The following is a 26,683-nucleotide window of genomic DNA, read 5'->3' as shown; positions in this document are numbered from 1 at the left end:
TAATTAATGAGCGTTATAAAGACTAAAGTACTCACCAGTTATCCAAACTTATAATTTTTTTGATTCATTTTTCAGGAAAGAATACGTCATATGAATTATCATTGGTATTGAGTAGTTACATTTGAAAAATATTCCCTTAGGTCAGGCTTGATAATTAATGAAAGTAAAACTGCTCTTCTTCCAATAGGGATTTGGAAGCCAGACTCATTTACTAAACTTTTAGATTACAACTTTAACAATTGGGTTGAATTTTAGGCATTGAATGGCAAGGGCACGTTAAAACTTAGACAAATTGGACGACACTGTGTAATTTGGTTCATAAAAAAGTAACAGAATGGAAGAAATACAATTTCCTAACAAGAGTTGAATTTTATGGTGTATACTGTATACTGAGCAACAGTAATAGTAACCAAGATAATAACAAATCTCTATATCTAGTAACAAAGTAATATATATGAATATTAAGAAGAAGCGGATCACAAATATAAACATAGATTTGACTAAACCAGCTATTTTCATTCCACCTGTATCTATGGAAGAAATAAGACAATGTCTTGTGTCCATAACCATTCAAAAGGTGATGATATCGAATTAAAACAACATGAAGAATATGTCCACTCATCTCAATCAACATTTTCTGATCCCCATATCCATTCTAAAGTTTTGACATACCTATAGGTAATTTCTTTTGTTGAATACCATTATTAGTTTTGGTAGATGTTATATAAAAATATTTGCAACTAATTCGAATAATTAACCTTTCAAAAAATGCCAGGGTACAATCAAGTGACTCAATTCCCGCCTTCAAAGAAACTTAAATCAACCGACTTATTAAAGACCCAATGTATGTCTGCCAGGATAACACAATCTGGCAGAAAGAAAGAGTTCAGCCCGTTTTAGCTGGAAGTCACAGGTACATCATATACTAATTAAAAAAATAAATGGATATTATTTTGAAGTCCACCGTTGCTTAAGGGGTTTGCAGCAAACAATTTTTTTGGAAAGGTGTCCATAAATTGCCTGAAAGATGGGGAAAATGTGTGGCTAGCGAAGGAGGATACTTAGAAAATTAGATTTGTATCCATTTTTTCACTATGAACGCTCAAAAAATTTTAAAATGTATCAGCTACTTAGTATAGGTAGAGGCCAAAATTTTATTGACATATTTTGGTAAATTAAAAATTTGGTGTTTAAATTTTAAGGATAGGATAATTCCTAGTTTATAACTTTTATTTGAGACTCAATCGTAATAAAATTTAATATTAAATTTTTGTATTAAAAAATTTTAAGGCTACTTTACGTGCAAATTAACAATTATATTTTGACAAATTTATGGGAATAATTTGTTAATAGAAGTGGAGGGTAATTAATCGACGAATACAATACGGACTCAATTTTATTTCTAAAAGCTTTAGTTTTCGTAGGTGTTAACTAATCAAAATATATATATATATATATATCCGTATAAGAAAATACATTAGATCATGCAAGGTTCCATTTTTAAAAGCTCATAAAACTCAAATTTTATCGATTATTTTTATATAAATACGGCCAAGAGTACTTGACATTGCCCAGATAAATTAGGCATTCACCAATAAAAACTTTACTTTATTAATATATAGGATAAAACACCATCAAGTCGTAAGTGATGCTCTCCGTTTTTCACTCATTGTTAAACTTTATACTTAGTGGTTCTTTCCTCAAGAATGAAAGAATAGTGATGACAACTCATTGAAGCAAAAAATACATTGTTCAGGTTGCAAAAATAACAAAACTTGCGGATGAAAAAGTGCTTAAGATTTACACTCCCACTTTTTAATATGACGTGTTGAGCTTTAGCTACACACCCTCGTTCATTATCCTCGTTCATTAATTCATTATTTTTTTATATATGTACATTGTACTCCTTTTTTATATAGGACTGACGGAGTTTTATCCACACACACTCATTGTCACAATGTTAATTCTAAGATCAAGTATATAAATGAGGTCACGACAAACATCCAGGCAGACATACCTTACTTTTATTAATACAGGCAAATATACTGTTTAAATTCATTACGGATAAGAGTACCCAAATTTCAACAATCCTCCGACGTACCTAAGTTATGTAGAGGGGGGAATAGATTTATATATTTTTTGCATTCTTTTGGATTATATTAGCACATTATAAGAGATAAAAGGAGAAAAAGAAAATAAGAAAAAGACACACATAAAAAGTGTGATAACAGATATAAATTAAGTTGAAATGGCCTTTACGTGAAGGGAATTTTTACATTTAAATGTAGGCTTCTTTTATATCCAAAGTATATATGTTAAAAAAAAAGAAATACATATTTTATATGTATACAGTTACATTGAGGTATACAAATACATTGTGGTCACATCAACAATACATTTACATATAGTGAAGAGGTTCTTAGGATTACGAATGAAATAAAACAAAAATTCAAGTTCTTCATTATGTTTCATGTGAAGATCAGGACAATTTATCACACTATGAGTAGATAAATATAATCAACTGATGTAAAGAGTTTTAATACAATCTCTTCTAATTTGATTCAAAAGTTTACCGAAAGCCCATAACTAAGTGCATATATATTGCAATCCTCAAATTTGGGTTAAAGCAAAATAAGAATTAGCCGGACTATAAGGCGAAAAAATTTTACCAAAGGACAATGTGCAAATGGACATAAAGTCGAAAAATGATATATTAGTATATGTGATTGTATATTTTAAATCAATTTCGAACTTAGTATGGTAAATAAATAGGTATTGCTTATAATCTATATATTTCAAATAGGTTAGTTAATTAGTGTTTGAGTTCGGAACCATTGTAATAATTTAAATAAATTAAATAATAAACTAACACAACAGCAATTCGAATAGACGAAGTGCGAATCACTCATCTGTTATCAATTAAATATCATTCGAAATTATTGATTATTCATTATATAACAAAAGTTGACTGTATTATGGCAAACACTTGAGACGACAATTTGGGGAGGTCTTTAAAGGTCAAGTCGTAGGAAAACAGTATACAATTATTTAAACTTATTACATTTCAATGTAATATACCAATATAAATAACATACGGCACCAAAAAAAAGTATTTTCAAATATCATATTCAATTCTTGTTGTACAAGGTGCACTAACTTCATCACAATAATTAGTTTTTATATATATATATAAACAGGTATTAGAGCCCCTTTTTGACAAAAAAATAATAAATAATCCGTAGTTTATTCTTCACAAAACTTTGTTCCAATTGCAAATGCCTGTTTAAATTTTTTCCATTGTCCAACATTGAGATAATTTAAATGCTAAAAACTAACCATATTTTAAGGGCTTACTAAAAACAAAATAACACCTCGGATTTTCAAAAAAAAAAATTACGCCAAAGAAGTTCCTTTTAATTATAAACAATTAGGATTCCATTTGCAAAATACTTTTTATTTTATAAACGAGTCATATTCATATAGATTTTATACTTGAATAGGGTTCTCAAAGCAATCGTCATGTTCAACAGTCAGAATCAGTAAAGATGTTTTAACTAATCATTAAATATTTGTATATCAATAGTTTTAGAATACTGAGTAAAAATATAATATTCCCAATATGTTTAAAAATTGTTAAAAGAAATAATATAAAAATAAGGATAATAGAAACGCGAATAAAATTGAGCATTCAGCATAAAATTGCAAGAGATAGTTTATTCATCTATATATCTGAGAGTGAGAAAAAATCATACTAAATGTGGGTTTTTATATCCATCCTGAGAGCTGAGAGTAGTGATACATTATTTATCATAATATATAAAAAAAATATTATCATTTGGTGACAACATGCTTTAACAAATTGAAAAACGATTTTGTAAGGGGTTTAAAATAAAGTTTTTCACCACATTTAGAAATTACATCTTCTTGTTTACTGATTTCTACATTTACAATAAAACAAATAAATAGGATGCGTGTAATACGCCTATTTACACATTTAAAATCGAATTAGCACGTTCTTTTACTCCCTGTGATCATCAACTACGCAATTAGATGGGTGAAGATGATATTGTTAATTAATAATGCAATAAAAAAGGAACAAAGGATTTAAATATGCACATTTAGTATCTTATGTTATGATTTGTTTTGAATGGATATAGAACCCCTCATGTGAGATTTTATACCAATTCTGAAAGCTGAGAGTGATATCTACAAGATAAAATCATGATATGCGAAAAAATAAATAATCATATGGTGACCAGAAGCTTCAATATAATGGATAAACGATTTTATAAGGGGTTTTAAATCATTTTTTTGACCACATTTAGAAATAGCAAAATTGACAGCTATGGTTCTGTGCCTGGAAGATTTTATTTTCAACAGATTTTGAACGCCAGATGGGTAATTCCATGTCAAGTGTACACACTTTTTTAGGATTTACGGCATGACCATCACCGATTGTGATGATTATTTGTGTACACTTATTAAACGTTATAAGATAAGATGTGGGAAATTTAAGCTAGACTTCATGGGACACATTTTGAAAAATTTCAAGGAATCATTTCAAAATTTTAAAAATTTGCACCCAGATTTGGGTGTTGGGTTCTCCAAATTTGCTTCCCTTCGACCGGGAGAATATGTACACACAATGTGTGTGTGTGTGTGTGCATGCACTATTCATCAAAATTTAAAACTGATGATTATGGGATCAAGAATGCTATAAATAACAGATTATAAGACTTATCCCTATGATGTTGCAGATATAGTTGGTAATCCTGCATTACCGTTCTGCTATTTCCGTAACTGTGATTTTTGCAAAGTCATTGAATCCTCTAAGGATAAACTACTCCACAAATTAAAAAAAAAAAAGATTGAGGAGATACGATTTCAGCAATAGATTTCAACTGATAAGTGTAAACTCTCGAATACAGTTATGCCAGTTCAAGATTTTATTGCAAGGTTTTTTGAAAAATTAATACAACTAGTCAAGCACGATTTTATTGTAAAGGCCCAAAGCAATTTTTTGAAAAAGAAGAAATAACCGAAGGGGCGTTTGTTGTCATTATTGACTTTTCTGAAAATTACAGTTCTGCAGTCGAGGACGCTGACCAAGAAGTTCACTGGAATTCATGTCAGGCGACAATACACGCTTTGGTCTACTATTATAAAAAAAATAATTTTTTATACCATCACTCATATGCAATAATTTATGACAAATAGAAAAAATATATTATTTCTCTGATGGTTGTGCAACCCAATATAAAAATTGTAATGCTTTCTTAAATCTTACATTTCACAAAGAAGATTTTCAAGTTTCTTCTGAGTAGCACTTTTTTACCACTAGCCACCACAAGGGACCGTCAGATAGAATTGGTGGGACAAGTAAAAGGGAAGCCATAAAAGAGAGCCTTCGCCGCCCGTATAAAAATCAAATTACCATAGCAAGGCAACTATTTGAATTTGCTAAATCTAGAATGGAAAACATGGAAAAATTTGTTATTGTGACCAAGATGACTTCAATAATGAAGAAAGTACTCTAAAACAGAGATTAAGAAACGCAAAAACTATTTTTGGTACTCAAAAACTCCATTCCTTAACCAAGGAATGGAGTTTGCTCATAGTACTTGAATTCAGCGGAATCACGAATTGAATCAGCTATTAAAAGAATGTGTATTTTATGGAAAAAAAAATTGTGCATTATATTTTGCATAGAAAATATTTTTTTATGTCATGTTATGCTGTAGTGAAAATATAAAATATGTTTATATGGATTTATATACAAATCGTCAAATATTTTCATTACAAAGAAGGTCAACTTAAAAATGTGAATTTAAAGGAAAAATGCATCTAAAGGCTGAAATCCTCCTTATAAAATAATTATTCTATTAAAAAACACCAGACCAAATAATGGAGCAACAGAAAATGGGTAATGTATAGTATACAAAGAAGTAAATTAAAATTAAAGTGTTCCACATACCTCTAGTTAGTGGCCTGTATGGCGATGATCACATTGAGATCCCACTCTATTTTTTTTATGGAAACAATAGATTGGGCTACCTTCAAAAAAATATGGCCATATATAATTTGCAGCCTTGCAGGGGCACCATTTTGAAGTACGCGCCAAAGCACCAAAATTTTAATTTTTGTTTTATCGCAACATGTTTATACTCAGATGAAAGCTGTGTATGTGTTGAGTATTTCGACATAAAGTAAGTAAAAATCCAATCACTATGAATGTGTTATCATCTTTAAGATCAACTATAAGATGGGCATTGTTTTTTGACATTTTTCAAAGCTTTGAGCACCCTTAAAATGGCCTCTGTGAGTCCCAGACATCTGAAATACATCACAATGAATTATTTAACAATTTTGAATCAGTGCACCCTCAAATTCGGTGATGGTCATGACGTGAGGGTGTGTTCAGTTCACATAGAATTACCCCGATGTCACAGCTTTTGATGGTATATTTTTTTTGCAAAACTATACTCCTCCTGTTGACTGTGAATGGAGTTTTTATATTATACTATTATATAAACCTCTGATGAATTTTTTCCTATATAAAAATATAAAACAAATCAAGCTGAACTGGATCCATTAAATAAACAAAAACATATAAAACTAGGTTATAAATAAATTTTTATTTCCATAAAACGTCCAACTCCTCTTTTACAATTTTTCGTATATGTTGGAATCCAACCCTGGCGGCATTATAGGAAAGTAATTATCAAGGACCTGGTAAGGAAAAACCCCAATTGAGTGTTCAAAAGGTGTCGGTAGAGCTTCACCTTCCACCAACAACGATTTTCAGAATCGTGACTGATGATATCCGCTTCAAAACCCTACTCTGCAGTTCTTAACACCAAGAAAGATGGAAACGATCAAACTGGGTCCACTCAGCCCAGATATCAATCTCTCTGACCAATTTCAATTCTGTAAGCTTAAGCACCTGCTCCGGGAATACGATTTTGATAGCCATGAAAACCTCATACTCGGCGTTTGCCGGATGATGAAGTTAGTGAACGAAGAGGATATCTTCAGGCAGTTTTGGGGGTTCAAGAACGATTGTCACGACGTTATTCGAGCCGGTAGTTTTTGCATGTAATTTCTTATCTTACTGGGCAGTTTCAATCATTTCGGAATGATTTTTTTATAAATATTTTTTGAAACCATGATTTAGAATTAAACAATAGTAAAAGCTTTTTAAGATCTGGAAAATCTCTTTGATCATGTTATGATTAGCAAAAGTTCAAATACCCATAGCAAGCTTGGGTCCCAGATTTTGTGGGATAATTTAAGTGTGCATTTAAATGGCAGCTTTTATTTTCCAGACTTGCTAGAACTCGACCCCAGTTTGTAGCCTATGATTATAATTCAAGGATTTGTCTCCACCCATCTGTTGCAGCATTTTTACAACATTTTGTAAACATTTTACTATACAAACTGATAAATTCTGGGATTGAAAATAGTTCAGTAGAACCTTTTAAAATATGTGATGTTGAGTTCCCATATATATCTACTTTCCCTGATTATATTTGACCAACCCATATCTAATTTATTCCAAAATGGCTCAATATCTACTACGCCTAAACCCTAAGAAGATGTGTGAGTATTAAATGTAATTGTGGAATCTTGGAGATATAAAAAAATTATTATCGGTTCCCTTAAACATAATTCTACAATCAAAAAGATAATTTTGCCAAAAAAATAAACAACTCAAAACGTCAAAAGAGAAGGGGAATAAATTTATATATGACATACAAATTCCCAGATGAATCGGTGCATTTTAAAAGGAATTATGACCAAATTAATCTCATGATAACCTCATTATAATAGCTGTGCCAGTTTATTGATTGAAAATATTAAATTACATTCTAAAAGTACTTAAAAAAACAGTCGCAGTCCACCTAAAGGATAAAACCATCAAATCATTAAGTTGTTAAATATAACAAAGGGAAGTAAAAATCTTTTTGCATGTTATTTGAATCAAACCTAATCCATCGCTACCACCAAAGAGCAACTGATTAAGAATGAAAACAAGAACATTGGTCGACCACTCATTCAAGTATTTCAAAACTCCAGGTGACAAAAATTACAGTCACTACCGGAAGGAAGCAAACATTTACTCTACTTGAGGCAAATAGGACACCTTGGACATTAAACAGAACAAGCTCTATGTAGAACGCATGATGATGTAATGATGAGGTAGCGATGAGCCAATTAGACTAACCTAAAGTTGCTCCATATGTGTGCAGTATTTATATATCTACCAGGTCAATTAATAGGACTATCCTTGAACAGAAGAAAATAAATGTATCCCTTTCTATTTGAGAGAAACTTCAATATTGTATCTATTAACTGTACAACTTGATTATCACAAGTTTATGAAAAACTTTTTTTTTCCAATTGTGGTCTATTAATTATAAATTGTCGATTGTTGGAATGCCTTATGCTTATACTATTAATTATTAAATACTTATTCTTCATACACAATAATTTATTGATACATTCAATATTTTTGATTGATAAAAGTTACTAGAAGATATTCATAAATGATGAGAAAATAGACTATTTCGCTATTATGTAACGTACTGTGCTTCTTTTTAAAATACATCCTACCCTATCTCAACACTTTTTGTCATTTTTTACCAATATGAACAATTTGGCTAATTTTGATTATAGAATAATTCAAATAAAATAACAAATCTATCGAATTTATTTATAGTTTTAGTAAGATGATAACTCATTAAATAACAAAGCGAGTGACTTGAAGGATGGACTTAGACTTGAATTCATATAAAGGAGATGTTTGACTTGATTTGATCACACAATAAAATACTCGACTTCAAATCGAACGTTATTTCGATTATTAAACTGGATATGGACCCCTTAAGTAGATATATATATATCTTAGGATTTGAATTGAACTCAATGTGAAATATTTAAGGACTTGGACTGTACTTAAGTAAATACTATAGACTTGCTTTGTTCTTGCAGTATCAGGACATTTTCCACCTCTGTTAGTTAACATTATAAATAGGTTAATTATGAAATAATTCCAGACTTCAAATGAATATTTTGGATATCTAGAGGTAAAAAATCTTTATTTTTATATAATAGATTCTATACTAAGCCAATTTTCTCCAAATAGCTCGACATCCAACCCTTGTGAAAAAATGATATAATATAACCTGCCTACACCATATATTTTGAAAGAGAATATTAACGTCTCATTATGACAGCTCATCAAATTTACTTTTATGAGACACGTAAAATTTGAGGGGACAGTGATTATGAGTTTTAGTAGGTTATTATCGCTTTTATTTTTCATTTATTAGTACCTTTAGAATAATAAAAATTTAATGATGTTAATATTTACATATGGAATCTATTTTGCGTTTAAACATAGCCATATTTATTGAGCTATCACGCATTCTGACCCCTCAAAAGTTGCGAATGGTGAATAGAAATCTGATTTACAAATAAAAAAACTCTGGAGAAAAAATTAACACCTCCCCCCCACACTTTTTGTCCGAAAAGGTATAAAGTAAAAAAATGAAACAAACTTTTTTTTCTTATTTATAAAAAAGCTTAATTTGCTTTAAAAAGTGAATTTGCACAAAATGTAATTTTTGCTAAAGTTAAATCCCTTACTTCTACAGCAAGATAAACGTAGCAAGCCCCCGGATATAGTGCGAAAATAGACGAAAAAGATAAAAATTATTTATGAAAAGGAGAAAACTCTGGCAATATCTTATATTTCTTATTCTATATAAGTTAGTATATAATAACGTGGATATCATAAATGCTAAATGTTTGTAAATTACTTTGTACATTTGAAACAAAGAAATCTAAATTTAACATTCTTTATTATTACCTCTTTGTATTTTGAAAAATAGAGTGATTAACATGTTTCTTTTATAAAACAACTTCAAATCGAACCATTGTTTCAAGACTACTTAATTATAAATGCGATGCAAGTGATTTTTCACAAAGTATTATTCAAACAAAAACAACAATGCTACAAGGAGTGTAACTCTGGATTTCCTTTTGGTCCACCCAGTGATCTAAATCCAGCAATTCTCCCATCTATAGTGGATGTCTATAAATCCCTTTTAATTGTAAAGCAAGAATTAAATCAAACTCGTCGTGGTAAATGGTTTAAAAGAGAGGCTTATTTTGCAACTGCTAATTTATTTTTATCAATATGGGAGCAATTCAGTATTCCTGCAATGAACAAATACTTTGTTAATAGTAAAATTCAGAAAATATATACAAAAGTAGACAGGATTTCAAAAAATGGGCCCAAAAGTGCTCATCCTTTGGTCAAAAAGTTCGTTAATGAATCTGAAGAAATGTTTGATATCGCTTTAGATCAATGCTATGATAATAAAATTTCATGATATAAATGCAAATGTCAAAGAAAGATCCCCCTTCAAGAGTGGCAGGCATATATTGATCAAAAAAATAGGGTTGGGATGTTAGAACCTATTGATTGTGTTACTAGCAGAAAGAATTTGGATTTTGCCAGCAGGAGAGAATGTCAAATTGAGCGTGAAAATAACGAAGACAAACGGCTAACCGACCAAAATTCTTATAACCAGTTCTTAATGAATTTTTCAGATGTAGAAGATTTCCCTATGCCTGAAAATGCTGATGAGAACTTGGACTTCGAAGAAAAATCTGTGAGGCAATTCAAAAAATCGGAGTTACCCTAATCTTGCAATATTAGCGGACAGATTTTGGTTGTCCGATACAGCAGTAGCTGCTATATGTAATTCTCTTTTAGAAGATAGGGAATTAATTATGCCTTCAAATAAGATTAAAAGACAGAAATAAAGGAAAATTCATGCAAAATCTTCAAAAGAAGAATCAATGAAAATCAAATGCATTGGTTTTGATGGCAAGATCGACCTTATTAAAATGGTTAAAATTGTTGAACATCAAGAGAGAAGCACTGGCAGCTTCCTACCAAAAAATATAAATTTGTACAGAAAAAGAGGAGCATATGGTCTTTATTAAAGGTACTCTAACATCAAATTGTCTTAATTTTTATTCGTAGCAAATATATAGTGGTGGGGAATTGTAACTTTCATGATTCGAAATTAAAAATTTAAATTAACAAAAATATACTATCTTATTCTTTTTTTGAAATTTAAAACTATACAAACAAATTAATGTTGGTCTTTCCCCTATTTAAGAACCCCAACATGAATACATTGACCATGTTTTACCAAGAAGTGGGAAAGCGGAGGATCAAGCTAGAGAAATACTATCGGTTCTAGAAGATCATGAAAGCTTAGAATCCATAGTTGCTACCATATGTGGTGGTTGCAACACAAATGTAAGAATTTGGCCTGGCATTGTAAGGAGGCTTGAACTTTCCCTCCAAATGGCTGGTGTGTCAACTTCACATGAACGAATTGACATTGAACATTCAAACAAATTGTTGGTGGTAAGCAAGGGCCTAGTATTTATAGGGGCTCAATTGGAAAATCAATAAATGAAGATTTACAAAAAATAGAAGTCGTCAATTTCAGGCATGTTGTAGGAAACGTCTACAAAAATTATGAAGATATTTTGGCAGATTTAAGTAATGACCAACGCTACCTTAACGAAATTGTTTTGGCAATTCAGCCTCGAAAAATTCCTCCTGGCTCCCACTTACCTTTTAAATCACCGGGAGCCTTGCACGAGGCTAGATGGCTTTCCAAAGCTAATCGCATTTTGTGATATTATATATCGAATAAAAAGCCTAGCAAAAACCTCTTAAAATTGGTAGCATTTATCTTAAACTACTACGCTCCAATGTGGTTGGTAATTAAATGTCAACTGAATGATGGTTCGAAGCATTTTCAGCTTGCAATGTCAAGATCTAGCCCTATTGTACAAAAAACTTTATCCCTAAATTATTTCTTCGCGCATCATGAAAATTTATTGTTAGCAACATTGGTAGATGAAGATTCAGAAGTTCGTTAATTTGCATTGAACAAAGTCTTGAATGCAAAAATTCCATATGACTCTCATAGGCAATTCATAATTCCTCATAAAATAAACTATGATTCAAATCATTTCATAAATATGATTGATTGGGCTAAGATAGTAATTTCAGTTCTTCCACTCTTACAATATGGGTCAAATAAAAAATTTATGAAAGCAAAGAATGAGTCTTTGAAATTAGAGAAATGTCCATGTCATCCCCAATCTGTAGAAAGGGCAGTGAAACTAGTTTAAGAGGCTTCCTGTAAGGATTACAGATATAACCAAAGACACAGATACATTTTGTCAACTTTAAAATCAAGAGATATTGAAGAAATTAAGCAAATTTAAAACTAAGTGTCAAGTACACAGTTTGATATATTTACATATAATATGTTTAAAAATAGCATTCAGCAAAGATTAAGGATAATTATCCACATTATTATATACTAACTTATATATAATTATAAAAAAATAAGATATTGGCAGAATTTTCTTCTTTTCATAAGTAATTTTTATCCTTTTCGTCTATTTTCGCACTAAATCCGAGGCGTGTAACGTTTATCTCGTTGTAGAAATAAGTGATTTAACTTTTGCAGCACATATTGCAGAAGATTGGTATCCCTGACATTCTAACAATTTCACGTTTTCAATTAGAAACTAGGTAATTAACATGGATATCGTTTAATATGTTTATTTCCAAAGAATGGCATACAGAATGTGTATATACAGGTTAGACAAGGTAAATCTTGAGTAACTTTAACGGCTAATTATAAGACGTATATAAGAGATAGAAAGATTATTTTATATTCATTTAAAAGCCACATTAAATGTAGAATTTTTATTAATAATGCAAGCATTCGTTCTCGATCACGATCTATACACGGCGCCTGAATGTCTTGTATGCCCTCACTACCTAATGCAGATCCATGTCCTTCATTATTTTGACGATGGAACCCTTCAAGGCCTCAATTGATGCCTAAATATTCTTGAAACGATCCTCTCCACCCTGCACCATAAGTAAAAATCACTTGGATGGAGGTCGGGGCTGTTGGCTGGCTAATAGAATGGAGGCCAAAAATCCAGCACATTTTGTCATAATAACTCTAGATTCAATCTTGGTATTATGAGCAGGTGCTGAGTCTTGCCGGAATATATATGGCTTCCAACAAGAGACCTCATTCACCTATGGGATGACCACGTCCTTGAGAAAATCCTTGTAGACCTCCTTGGTCACCTTCTTTTGGAAGAAGTGGGGTGCATAACTTGTCCTACTCTCCTGATAACTACCAGGACCATAACCGAAGCCGGATTCTTTGTTTTTATGACTGGTTGGACCTCATCAGGATCCAAATCGATCCATTTATCATTTCTACGGTTATGGTTGGTGTCAATGGTGAAGATTTTATCGTCCAAATAAAAACGCACATAACCACCTTTGCACTTCTTTTGATTGATAAGAATTTTACCTTTGCACTTCTTTTGGTTAATAAGAATTTTACCTTTGCTGATTCTGTCTGCCTGATTCGGCTCTGTTAACAGATGCTTTGAGCCTCTGACCCTCGACAAGTAATCCAGGTGAATCCTGATGACCTTTTTGATGGTCCCTTTGCTCAAGTTACGGTTCTTACGGTGTCTAGATGAGTGTCAATTGATCGTTTCAAGCCAGCTATGAACTTTTTTGTCCGAATTTTATCGCTCACAACAATTTAGCCAATATTCACACCCATTCTTTATAACCAGGGCTCGACGGTTGTTAAAATTAGTCATTAGCCAATAGGACTAGTAAAAAAATACTAGCCCTTTGAAAAATTTACTAGCCAAGAATACTACAAATATTTGATCATTTATTAACAAGTACAGGACTAATACTGAGGTACTTTTCTTTTAAAATAAGGTAAGTTTATGATTAAAAAAATGAAAATAATACACTTTCTGTGAAACACACATTTTAGTTACTGTATCGGTTTCGGTTCTTGTGGGGTTTTTTTTCCTGTATAGAATATATAAAGCAAATACAATATACATATATCATAAAAAATTAATTAGCTTTAATCAACAAGTCAATTTTATGAGTTTCTTATATGTAATTTCAACGTTTGCCAATGATTTTTTTATATTTTAGGCACCAGACACTGTAAATAAAAGAGGGAAGGGTTGATTATGGATCCATGTCAGCTTCTAAGCTTATATTGATTACTATAATATTTCTTAAGCAAGGGTTTCCCAAACTTTCCTATGCCAAGACTCTCTTCACTAATATATTATTAGCTGAGGTTCCCGTTATACGAAACAAGTGTACTATGTATGGGTAGACTGAAAGCAATCCTCAATTCTCAATCTTCCTACAAGACCCCCCTTCCTACACAGCCCTCACGTGGAAACGTATAAGGTAGCTGAGGTCCTGTTTGTATCAAATATAATTTAAAAAAGAACCGAGAACGGAACCGAAACCGATAAAGCTGCACTGAGACCGAAACTGAAACTATTTAAATGGAAGAAGGGAGACCGGGACCCATAGAATCGCTGAACCTGAACGGGGCACAACCTTGACTATCGGTATTAATTAGTTAAGGCATTACGTATACAAATGGGTTAGATACAGGCCACCTTGCACTACCCACGGGCTAGCAGGCTAGCATTATTGTCGAGCCCTGCTTATTACTCCCTTATATACAATTATTGTTACTCCACACGTTATTCATGAGCTCACTCGCAGGGAGCTAATATAAGTATACTTAGATGTTACCCCCCTCAATAATAAAAGAATAATATTAACCGGCTTTCGAAAATAATAAAACACTGTACAGATTACCAACTACAAAAAATTTCAGACCCGATTAAACACTTGAGATTTACAACTCTATGAACTACACTAATAATAAATAATTATAATTAAATACATTTTAAATTTATATTGCTTATGTTTTTTACAATCTTGGATTGTAATAAATATATGTATAAGTGCAATAAGGAGATTATTAAACATTCTTTTCATTTTCCCCATTGTAGCTGTTGTTCTTTTTCTTAAAAATATATTTAATTAATAAGTAAATATTATAATAAAAGTTTGAATATTTCCCAATAATAACTTTTCTTCGAAGAAATATATTTAGGTAAGTAATTTGCAAATGTAAAAAATAACTTATTAATAAAAAATATGTAATGCAAACAATATACAGGTTTATTAATAGGATTTAAAGTATTTAATTTATGCAATATTTAACCCTTCCGTACTTAACTTTAAAAACTAATATGATTACTTGACTGGGTTGTGTAGTAGTGCTATAAGGCACTCAGTCGCCATACTTAGATTAAGGTGCCTGACAGGAAATTATATATGCAACAGTATTTTTAAGTTAATTGCCAGGGGCGTCTGTAGGGGTGGGCTTCACGACCTCAAAAAAAAAAAAAAAAAAAGGAATTTACTCAATGTAATTTGTAAAGTATATATATTTATTATATGTATTTATATAAAGGTCATTACTGAAACAATTTAATTTGATTTCACAAAAAATTATCTTCTTGTGAACATATGTTGATTTTGAAAAAAAATTAGTATTTTCAATTTTTTTTTACAAAATTAGTATTTTCAATTTTTTTTACAAAATTTAGTTTTTGTGAATTATGGTAGATTTTTAAAATGTTTTACAAAAAAAAAATTCTCTTTGGAATATTTTTTCCCTTTCCAAAATAAAATCCTGCGGACACCCTAGATTACTCACAAAAACTTACGTTGTGTGTTGTCAATTTGTCTGCTTCCTTTCCCCTTATCAATATTCTAAACGTTGATTGGTTGACTTTGAAGTAGCTCTTGTTTAGCTGTGAACAATTCCCAAAATTATAATAATTATTAAAGATTTAGGAGGAATGAGTTATCTACCAATTTAGGATTTTTGCCGGTTTTTTTTTTTTTTTTTTTTTTTTGGAGGAAAGGTTTAGACATGATCTGATATCAAAATAACTACTGATTCCATATTAATAAAAAGAATATTTTCTGATCCTTATGTATCAAAAATCGTTTAGTATTGATTAGGAACGTCCTGTATGTTCACAAACATGTCACGGGAAGGTCATAAAGGGGTAAATTGGTATTTTTGCCGAAAGGAGTTGAAAACGTCCTTTCATCTATTCCACAAATATGAAAAGATCACCCCTATCCTTAAGATGGGGGAGGAAGACATCAGGATGAATTTTTGAGGAGATACTGAGTCCTTCAAATTGGCTCATTATAACGTTCTCACGATATGGGGATAGGTGGAAGATTGGGTGGCTCATCTCCAAAGAACAAAGCATTATATATGCAGTGAAGCAACCAAGAGATCCGTTTGTGGCTCCAGAAATACGTCTCACAGGCAATTATAATCTTCAACCCCCTCTCCATTGATGGGAAATACTAATACATACTATTGATAGAATGTCTACAAACAATTATTTGTCAGAACTATCTCAAGCTCCTCTTTTATGAATTGACCTGTTATGAAAATTAAGCAATTCATAACAGTTGTATTCATTCATTCATTTAAGTGTAAGCACTCTGTATTTCAAGCATTATAATATTTTAAAACTAAAAGCAGAAAATCTATACTTTTTGGAAATTTTTGAGTGTGGATAAAATGAAGAAGATCATTTTGAGCGTTTACATTTCGGTCAAATTTTCAAATGGAAGGCAAAACAATTTGTCGTTCAACTAAAAGATTATATTTTTTTTAAAAAAATATAAAAGAACTTCTATAAAAATGAAAACTAAAGAGTAAAAAAAAAAGATAAAAAAATTGAAAGGTGGAAATTAAAATGATGATTTATTTCATTAGGAATAATTATAATGTTCCTTAGCCTTTATAAAAAAAAATTACTTGTATAATTGTATTGTACAATATTATTATTCATATTGAATCAATTGATAAATTAACTGCAATCTACTCTTATTCACAATAATATACCTATCAACGAAGTAAAAACATTAGAATGCCACATACAGAATCTTCTCTTGCACATTTTCTATTCCTTATAGTTTAAAAATTTTAATAGTTTTTATTGAAATAATCAAAATGACAACGTTAATATACGAACCGTACATGCCATATTCAATTATTCTCATCACAAGTATTACTAAATTTTTCATTTAAAATTGTTCATCAAATATTTTGATTGCAACATGTACAATTTGATTGTACAAATTAAAACTTGTAGAAATTATACACAACATATATATTTCCTTCTCGATTAATGTAAATCCAACAACCTACGAACATTGAGTTCGAGAGAATAATTTGACAGAGCGTGTTATTGACTAAGCTGCGTCCCTCCATATACTTTGTTGTCCACTAGTGAACATCCTAAATGACTATGAAACTAACAACAGAACTGTCATAAATTCACAAGATGGTGTCTACGGAAAAAAAAGATTTTTCATCAGTGTTATTTCAAAATTGAGACTTAAAGAAAAATAAGCTTTTTGTACAAACACTAATTACTTGATCGTTGTTTTTTATTTAAAAATGAAGGAATGACCGCTTGAACGGAAAAAGTGTAAAAGAATCGTCCAAGCCTATTAATGTCAAAAAAAAGTGCCACAATACAATGCTGAAAAAGATGGAAAACGATTTGAAAAATGAGGATAACTCATTATAATAATATCAGATATAACTAACCCATGAATAGGGGAATTAGCAAAATACCTACATGTATATAAAGTTATACATACTTAATTTTTGATATGGAACCTTAAAATATTCCGTTCTCGTTCTTGAAGAAAACATGATTATTCATGAAGGCCCAATACAACACCAAATATTAAGGACTTTGTTTGAACATTCTTCCTGTTTCAAGAAGGAAAGAAAAAATATATGTACATATATAAAACTATGTTATAAGACCATGACTCTTTCCGCATAATTTTTTTACAGATTTATTCAGCATTTTAATGATGTAGGGTACTAAATACGGTGTTGGGTTGTTATCTAAAGAAGAAATGAAATCTCACACCATTACATTCTATACTATCTTCATCCATTCAAATACTTCCACTAAAGACATCTATTTAGTCCTTTTTTTCCTTTTCTTATAGAAGAATTGTTAAAAAAAAAAAACTACATAAATGATTTATTCAAAACCACCGGATTTTTCTTCGCATGATTAAGGACGAGATATTTGGCTGAAAAGATTAAAACTTACTACGTACATTATTGGACTCTCACTCTACGAATTTATTATTTGTATTGTCGTTCATAAGCCTTGTATCCCCTTGATCTTGATAAAGCAAGAAATGAAGGAAGGATATTGAATTATCATATTAATTGTATAATGTCACTCAAAAAAGGATCTTTTTTTTCCATTCTTTGAGGATTTATTCTTTTTTTTAGTATGGGTAGTAAAAGTTATGAAGGAAGATTGGAGTCTGAAACCTCCAACTTCTCAACAGTCAAACCCAAAAGTTACATTTGAAACTCGGACAACCCGATGACAGAACATGTGGTTTACTATAAATAAACTCGAACAACTAGATATGTACAAAAACAGTTCCCAGCGAGAGTAAAAGGCTTACTGTAAGTTATCCAAATCCTTTTACGTCGGTAAAATATACTAGATAATAGGGATTGGTCCGGATATCATCTATGTTAAAAATAATCAAAAATTACCAGTAAAATAATTAATCTACGAAGGATTACTCAGCAGCAAATATAAAGTTTAGCCAGATAATATATCAATAATGTAAAAGTTTTTGCTTTTTATCTAATACACCGTTATCTTTATTGTATCACGGGAACTTTTCTCAGAAAAGAAACCAAAAAAGGCCTGAAATCATCTCGTAGTTAGCCATATGAGTCAATCATACCAACTGTTATATATATCTTACGAACTCCCTAAGTATCACTGCCATATTATTTCTTCGCCATCTTTAAAATGAATTACATAAATATATTTGGTAGTTTTAAAACGTACATATTATTTTATTCGATACTGTATTATAATATAACTTAGTAATATTCTATTAAATGTGTACCTATGAATTTTTATTTCTATATGATAGCCTAAATTTCTTGATATAAATATTAAAATAGCCAATATATATATATTAAATAAACGACGAGGGATCAGCAAGAAATTGTATTTTTGTTCTTTTGGAAACAGAGCTTAAGTATAGAATAACTTATTACTTTGTTTATTTATTGAGAATAATACTTTATCAAATAACCATGACGTATCAAGTGAGAGGGGGGAATCAACAGTTGACAACCAAATACATAGGGTGTTTTGAAATTAGATCAGAGGCTGAGGGGCGATTAAGCTGGCTTTAAATAAATAAAAACAGAGGAGTGTCAAATTTCCAAAATATGTGCGAACCAAAAATTAATTAACTCCTGAGCACAGAGATAATTAACTTCTCAAAATGATAATTTATAACCAACTGATTATGATTATTTGAATTTCAAGTTGAATAAATCAAACAATTTCTACTTTTTTACACGTTGTACGTTTTATTTTTATGTACAATATATGTTGGTATGTATATATAGGTATATATAGATGCCAACGAATAATCATTCAATGAAAAAAAAGACTTTGATCTTCAATTCATATATGAATCTACGCATATATATATTTACTAATGCTATCTAGCCAATTAGTTATGTATATTATAAGTTATATCAATACTAACTTTCCTTCGTATACTTTAGTATACAAATAAATAGAGCTTTTGATGTTCAAACCTAATTTGAAACTTTTTCCAATGACGAAATTTATAGTGATAATAATAATCGTAAATAATGTCCATAATAATTATTTATCAAAGTTGAGCATTGTAATTAGAGATTCCAGAAACTGAGTGGGGACCCAAAACTTTCCGTATAATTTAATTACGATTGTATCCCTGTTTCATTACGCAATTAAACGACAGGTGAAACAAAAATAAACAAGTTTTCTTTTGATTCATGTCTCTATGTGTGCCACAACCAACAAGGTAATTTGTATAAGATCTCTTCCGTACCGGTGCCAGTGCCAAGAAGGTTGCTGAGATCATTGGCATCTCGAACAAGATTGTCAACAACATTTAGAAGTCCATTACAGTCCAATATACAAAGGAATAACCAAAACTTATTCAGCAGCAATATGGTCAACTTCTGGCCTACCTCTATTTTCCCCTTCTCCAGACCTGACCTCACCCCTGGACTTTGAGATTTGAGGTGTCGTAGAGAAGAATGTATGACACACCTCTAATAAATGTTTGAATTATCTGCAAGCGGCCATCACGACAGTGTGGTACTCCATTAACACGGTCTTTGTTTTCAAGAGCTGCCAATCTGTTTGCCAAGGTGTTGAGAATGTTATTGTTTGTGAAGGAGGGCATATTGAATAAAAAATTAGATAAATATAGTATTTAAGCATATTACAAATTAGTTCTGAGTTGTTTTTTTCTTGTTTCCATAAATATCACATTCATCGTAATTTAGTCATGCTACTATAAGTTTACAGTCTTGACTCTGTATATCCATTTGAAAAAGGGATTTTGAAAGTATTAAGCTAACTGAAAATAAAATTAGGCTAAAGAAAATTTGGCTTTAATAATATAGGAGATAACAACCCTTGAAATCTTCAATGTTATTTCCCTATTTTCATGAACACTCGTAAATACTAAATATTTCATATGTGTTTCTTTCCTCAATTATGAGTACCTTAGTCTCTCAAGTGTTCACTAACAAAAAAAACACTGTATGCTAAATAAAAAACGGCTCCGAGAGTTAATTCATTTCTTCCATTCAAATCTTACCATATACTGAAAATGCATATGAGTTATAACATTTATAATTAGAGAGCAATGAGAAAAACAAACAGAAACAGTTCAGTAGTATTAGATGCTACATAGACATATACATTAGATGCTAAGTCAATGAGAGAGAAAAAACATCTACTAAAGGATCGGATTTTGTCTCAAAAATGAAACTGTCGTTCCTTTTTCTGCAGTGACTGGTAATTTACCTAATTCGCCGAATAATATGGTCAATCAACTGTGTACAGATCATAAATATCTGCGTAAAATATGTCAAGTCATTTCAACTGGTTCCTGTACTCCTGAACTGGCAAACCATAACCCCGGAAAATTGGCACACTCAAGATGACTTACTACTGCTAATCGTTTACTCAGACTTTATGTAAGTACTCTTTATCCTTCAAAAAATATACAAGTGCTTCTCAACTACGTCTTTAAAGTCAGTTACGCTCCAATGGCTTTCCTAATTAAGCAAGAAAGTTTTCTAAGGATGGACCTGAGTATTTTTGAACTGATTGTTACCAGAAAATCTAAGGTCTGTCATGGACGCTGTTATAGAAAGAAATGTAGAAGAAACATAATTGTCAGTATATGGTTTGATGAGCAGGACCACATTTTGAAGAATAATAAGAGCTAGGGCAAATGAAATTAGCACTAAAAACAGAATATTTAAACTACCAAAAGTAAAATTTTATGCAAGAAACTACACCAATATTATTTTATGGCACAAATGTCAAGTTACGACTTCACCGGTTCTTCGAAATATTTATAATGAGGACCTTCACATCATGGCTAATAATTATAAATTACAAATTGTTGATTTTCCTTATCACACGCAATCAGTGGAAAGATATGTTAAACTGGTAATAGACACTTCACAAAATGTAACTGACACTAGCTCTACAGATAGTTTTATAAGAAATAGATTGCAATCTCGAGCAGAAATACCAAATTATGGACAGAAACATAAGTTTAAAGTCTGAATTTTGTCGTGGATAATAAGCTCTAATTTACTTTTATTATTTTTCTATATTTTTATCATTAATCTTAATAATAAAATACCTTTTAATATTCATTTTTGTATTATTTTCAGTAATCTGTTTCATTATAGAAAAGAGTAAATTTTTACAAAAGACAGGTAGAGCCTGATACTGAAGCTAAATTTTAGTATAATTGACTTTAATAATAAAAGTTACGGATCGATTTTTATCAAATTTGGGTCTAAGATAATATACAGGTGTGCGCGTCTAAAACTGAACACTCCTTTAAATTTTACGCCATGCACATATTCGTGATTTTATTGAGTTGAACCCGGTTAATACTTCGAGGCAAGGGTCATGACTAGTTATAAACAAAACTCCAGCAAAATCTAAATAACAACAGTGAAACAACAGCCGATAATATGGAGAGACGTAGAGTCCGCAAGGGGAAAAAACTCCCACTTAAATTGCCAAGGTTCTGAACTGCAGCCGCACTACCGTTTACAGCGTGGTAGCCAAAGGGACTCCTGAGGCTACCATAAGATCTAAGTCAAGGCCTCGAAGGTTGTACAAGATGGTTGCTGCCGTGAAAAAGTATGTCGAGGACAAGAGAGGCAAGGTGACCGTCAGTGGCCTCTCCAGGGAGATCAACGTCAGCAGAAGGGCCATCGACCGGCTAGTTAAGAAAGATCTTGGCCTTAAGGTCTACAAGAGAACCCCTCGTCAAGCCTTCAAGCCTGTAGATAAGGAAAAAAGCCTCTCAAGGGCGAAGATTCTTCCCAACAAGTTTAAGAAAAAGGCCTCACTCGCCTGATTGTTCGCCGCTTGACTTTGCCGTGTTTGGGTGTTTAAAGGGGATGCTGTCGGGAAGCCAATACAAGTCCAAGGACCAGCTGAAGTCTGCCCTCAAGAATGCCTGAGCCAACCTAGACCAGAGCTTCATCGCCTAGTCATGCAGCAAGTTCTGGTCCAGGCTGGAGTTGGTATTGGAGAACATGGGCGGCCATATTGAGTAGACATGTGTCTAGGACTCTCATCTTTCATGTTAAATAAATTAATTCGTCGACCCTTTTAAAAATTACAGAATTATTTAACTATTTAAAAAAATTCAGAGTGTTCAGTTTTAGACGCGCACACATGTATGGGCACAGTAAGAGGTCATTAAATTTTGAGAAGTCAACGTCCAAGGTCAAGGCCACACCAAAACATGACCATAGGTGGAGGTTTTGCGCTCTAATGCACATGCCTAAATTATTTCATTAGTTCTACTGCATTGTTATTTCTTGGATCAAGATATGTATATAATATGCATCAGGGGATACTAGATACAGTTTACCTTGTGACTGTTTTTCATCCAAACAGAAAGTCAAAAGACAAACTTTGATTTATTAATATAGATATTCACTCTTGTGCTAACTTATAGTTCAAGTTATGCAATGCCTTGAAAAGTGTTATGGGGACTCCAATCCATAAAGCAATTAAAAAATAAAATAAATAATAATGATAATTTAAAAAAAGCCAATAATAGGTTTTTCTACCCTTTTGTCCCACCCAAAGTGTATTTGTGACGCAGATGACTTTAGTATGACTTTCTCGGGAGGTTCACTACAAAGAATATAGCCCTTTAAGAGACCTTTACGTCTGTTGACTAAAAATGAACCTTGAAAAAACTGAAATTCTCGACCAGTATTCATTTGTTACTAGTAACTCCCTATAATGAAGAAATTGTCTCACAAATACTGATGATGGAGATGATGTTTTTGAAATTAAGTAATAAAAAAAATATATTGTCGAAGATAATTCATAATCTTTTGAATTATGGCACCCTGACCGTCATATCTTTACTTCTTTTTATTTTTTGAAATCTCAATACTCGTACAAGATAGGACAACTTTTGATGGAAGAACTTAACCGAAACTCGCCAGATGGATTTTTGTGTGTGAGGCGTGATCGAACGACAAACCAACCGAATCCCCAGCAACACTAAAGACAAACTTATCTATCGGATTAAGAAGAAATTCCAGGATTTGTGGAGAGACCAAAGAAAGAAGGGCTGCTTGCACTTTCGGACTCACATACAGACTGTATTTTGAGCATGGAGATGATTTTATTATATAAAATAAATTAAAATCTATGAAGCATTTAGAATGTCGTAATCTGAAAACTAGTTAAAGAGAAAATTGTATTTGAAAAAAATATATCAATTTGAATTCACAGATAGCTGCATTTAAATAATTTCATTTTCATTTTGCTATTAAATTGAAATATATGTGTATTAGCATTGTTGGCCAAATAAAAAAAAAAACCAATTTTGAACAAAAAAGAGATTTTTTTTTTTGTTATGCCCAGTACTTTTCGCGCATATATTAAACTGAGTTGATATCGGAGCATGTGCATGCAACACCATTACGATACAAAAAAAAAAATAGTCCACTGACGATATAATCTCCTAAATTTCTGAGTTATACATTAGTTCTTTATAAAAAAAAATCTATAATGAAATTTTTCTTTCATTACCTCGTCAAATTTTGAAACAATCTTATCCCTTCGTATGGGCCTAGCTCTTCAATCGATCATTCAAAGTAATACTCATACAGACGCCTCTGTGAGCACATGTGATGTGCCCTAAACAACTTGTTTATTCTATCTTTTTAGTTAAAAAAGAATCGTAAATTATCGAAATACGAATACAAATTTTAGTACCTGAACCAGTGCGAAAATATTGGTGTCGTGATAACACTAGTCCGAACAGCATTAATACTAATTACATCAAATCATTTGTGCATGAACACAAATAAATAGTTTCCCATTTTTATTAGATGAATTGGTTAATAAATCTTTTATCATATTTGTGTGGGATGAATGATTATGCAATTCAGAAATTGGATTTTGTATTACATAAATACATATAATGTGTTATAATGTTATACATTCGTTACTATTATTGTGATTGTATATTTGTGTACATATTTTCAATAAATGACGAGCTTTCACAAACTACATGATTTTGTATGTATATTGTGTTCATGTATTTCTGAGTATTGCATCAGTGGAACAGTTGTTGAGTATTTGTATTGTTTTCATGGCAATTAACAAAATATATTTAGTACAAAGAACATTTGTGGTAGAATTGAGAACTAAATAAAAAGCAATTTATTCCAAACGCAACAGCTTTTTTTCTTGGACTTTATTTTGATATACCATATGCCTAGTTTGAATATTAACAAAAGCACATATGTGAGTTATTTATCATGTCTATAGATATATTTAGCTTAATTATAAAGATATCAACTCCAAAGACTTTAGTATATACAGTCCATAAACTCTTATAATAAAATAAAGTTATAGGCTGTTAATATCAAATTTGCCCATTTTTCAAAAATATTTAAGCTGTCAGTGAGACAACATATTTTAATTGATTTACTTGAAAATTGGCTTAAATTGTACATATGAATGTTTAAAAAGAGATCATTTGGTGTAGCGGCCTCCAGTATTATTCAATGGCTAGATCTTGCTCCGAAAGGAAGAGCAGGTGTTGACGAGGTAGTTCCTTGTAAATTTGGTCATTATCTGGTTGATAGAGGCAATCAGAGAGTCCTAGAGGGCACGAGATGTTCAAGTTGTTTTAGATTCCAAATATCCACAGATAAAATAATCCATCAGATTAAGATCCGGACTATTAGGGTTATGCTATCACTAAGAAACTGATAGATTTGCATTTTGTAACTATTGCATCTCAGGTCCTCTAACACTCAGTCTCTCACGGTCCCTTTGCTGGGCCTCAACTCCTGATCAATGGAGCTGAAGCTTCTTGATGGGTCATCAACAATCATTGCCTAAACTTTTTGGATGAGTTTCCTTGTCCTAACTTTCCTGGCACATTCCTAGTCTACTTTTTTTTGCGGCTGATGACAAATACGATATCTTCAGTCTCCAGAAGAGCTTTATGAATCTTTTGCACAGTCCAGATTGGGACGCCAGTTATATTTTAGACCCCCCAATTTGAAAACTCCACATTGTTGTGGACAAAAATAATAGCCACGGCGTAACGCCGCTCCTCCCTTGTAGATGTTATTTTCTTTATATTAGGAGTAGCTGTCGATATAAAGCCCAAAAGTTCATATAAGTTTGTTGATACAACAACGTTTCTGCGAGCAAAAATAGAAATACTATCAGATGCTGCATCATAAAAATTCGCCGGAGCACTCACGCTTATTTTATCTTAATACCTTGTTTATCAGGAACAACTAATATCTAAAATACTTGTCTAAGGCTTTACAATGTCTATAAATCCCCTTGTGTCATTTTGTTTAGATTCACAACCTTATAGCGTATAATAAATATATTGCCTATGTGAGGAGATTATTCTATAAAAACACAAATTATCCAAACTTAATCTTTATCATAAAATGTATTTATTTTTGAAACCAAAAATAACATATTTTAGACCATAATGTTTTACAGAGAGTTAAACCTTTCCATATCTAATAACGGGAAGTACTTTCCTGTGGTATTTGTCAAGTCTCATTTTAATGGATATTTTAGCAATATAAAACTGCATTTGCCGTTAAACGCTGTTACATATAATACTATAAGCATAATTGAATCAACTGAATTCTTTTTCATCACTATATTATACATTAATGAATTCAAAATATTAGTTAGAGAAAAAAATATGAAATTTAGTAGACGTTAATAGACAGATTTTTAGGAATTTATAAGTGATAACCAATATAAGACTTATTCTAAACAGACTAAGTTTATATTCTACTCGCCTTATTTCACTTTTTTCCCAAATCTATAATTCAAATGGTGTTGCAAAGACTACGTGATTAATATTAATCAAAATATGTGGGCTACGCGGTAATATTAAATCCTCTAGGGGCGTCCAGTATATTTGTATATTATTTTATAACTACCTATGCAAACTCCATAAATTTTCTTTTAAACGATATAA

This window comes from Lepeophtheirus salmonis, chromosome 2, assembly GCF_016086655.4.
Source record: "Lepeophtheirus salmonis chromosome 2, UVic_Lsal_1.4, whole genome shotgun sequence".
NCBI classification, from domain to species: domain Eukaryota; kingdom Metazoa; phylum Arthropoda; class Copepoda; order Siphonostomatoida; family Caligidae; genus Lepeophtheirus; species Lepeophtheirus salmonis.
This window is presented reverse-complemented; position numbering follows the sequence as displayed.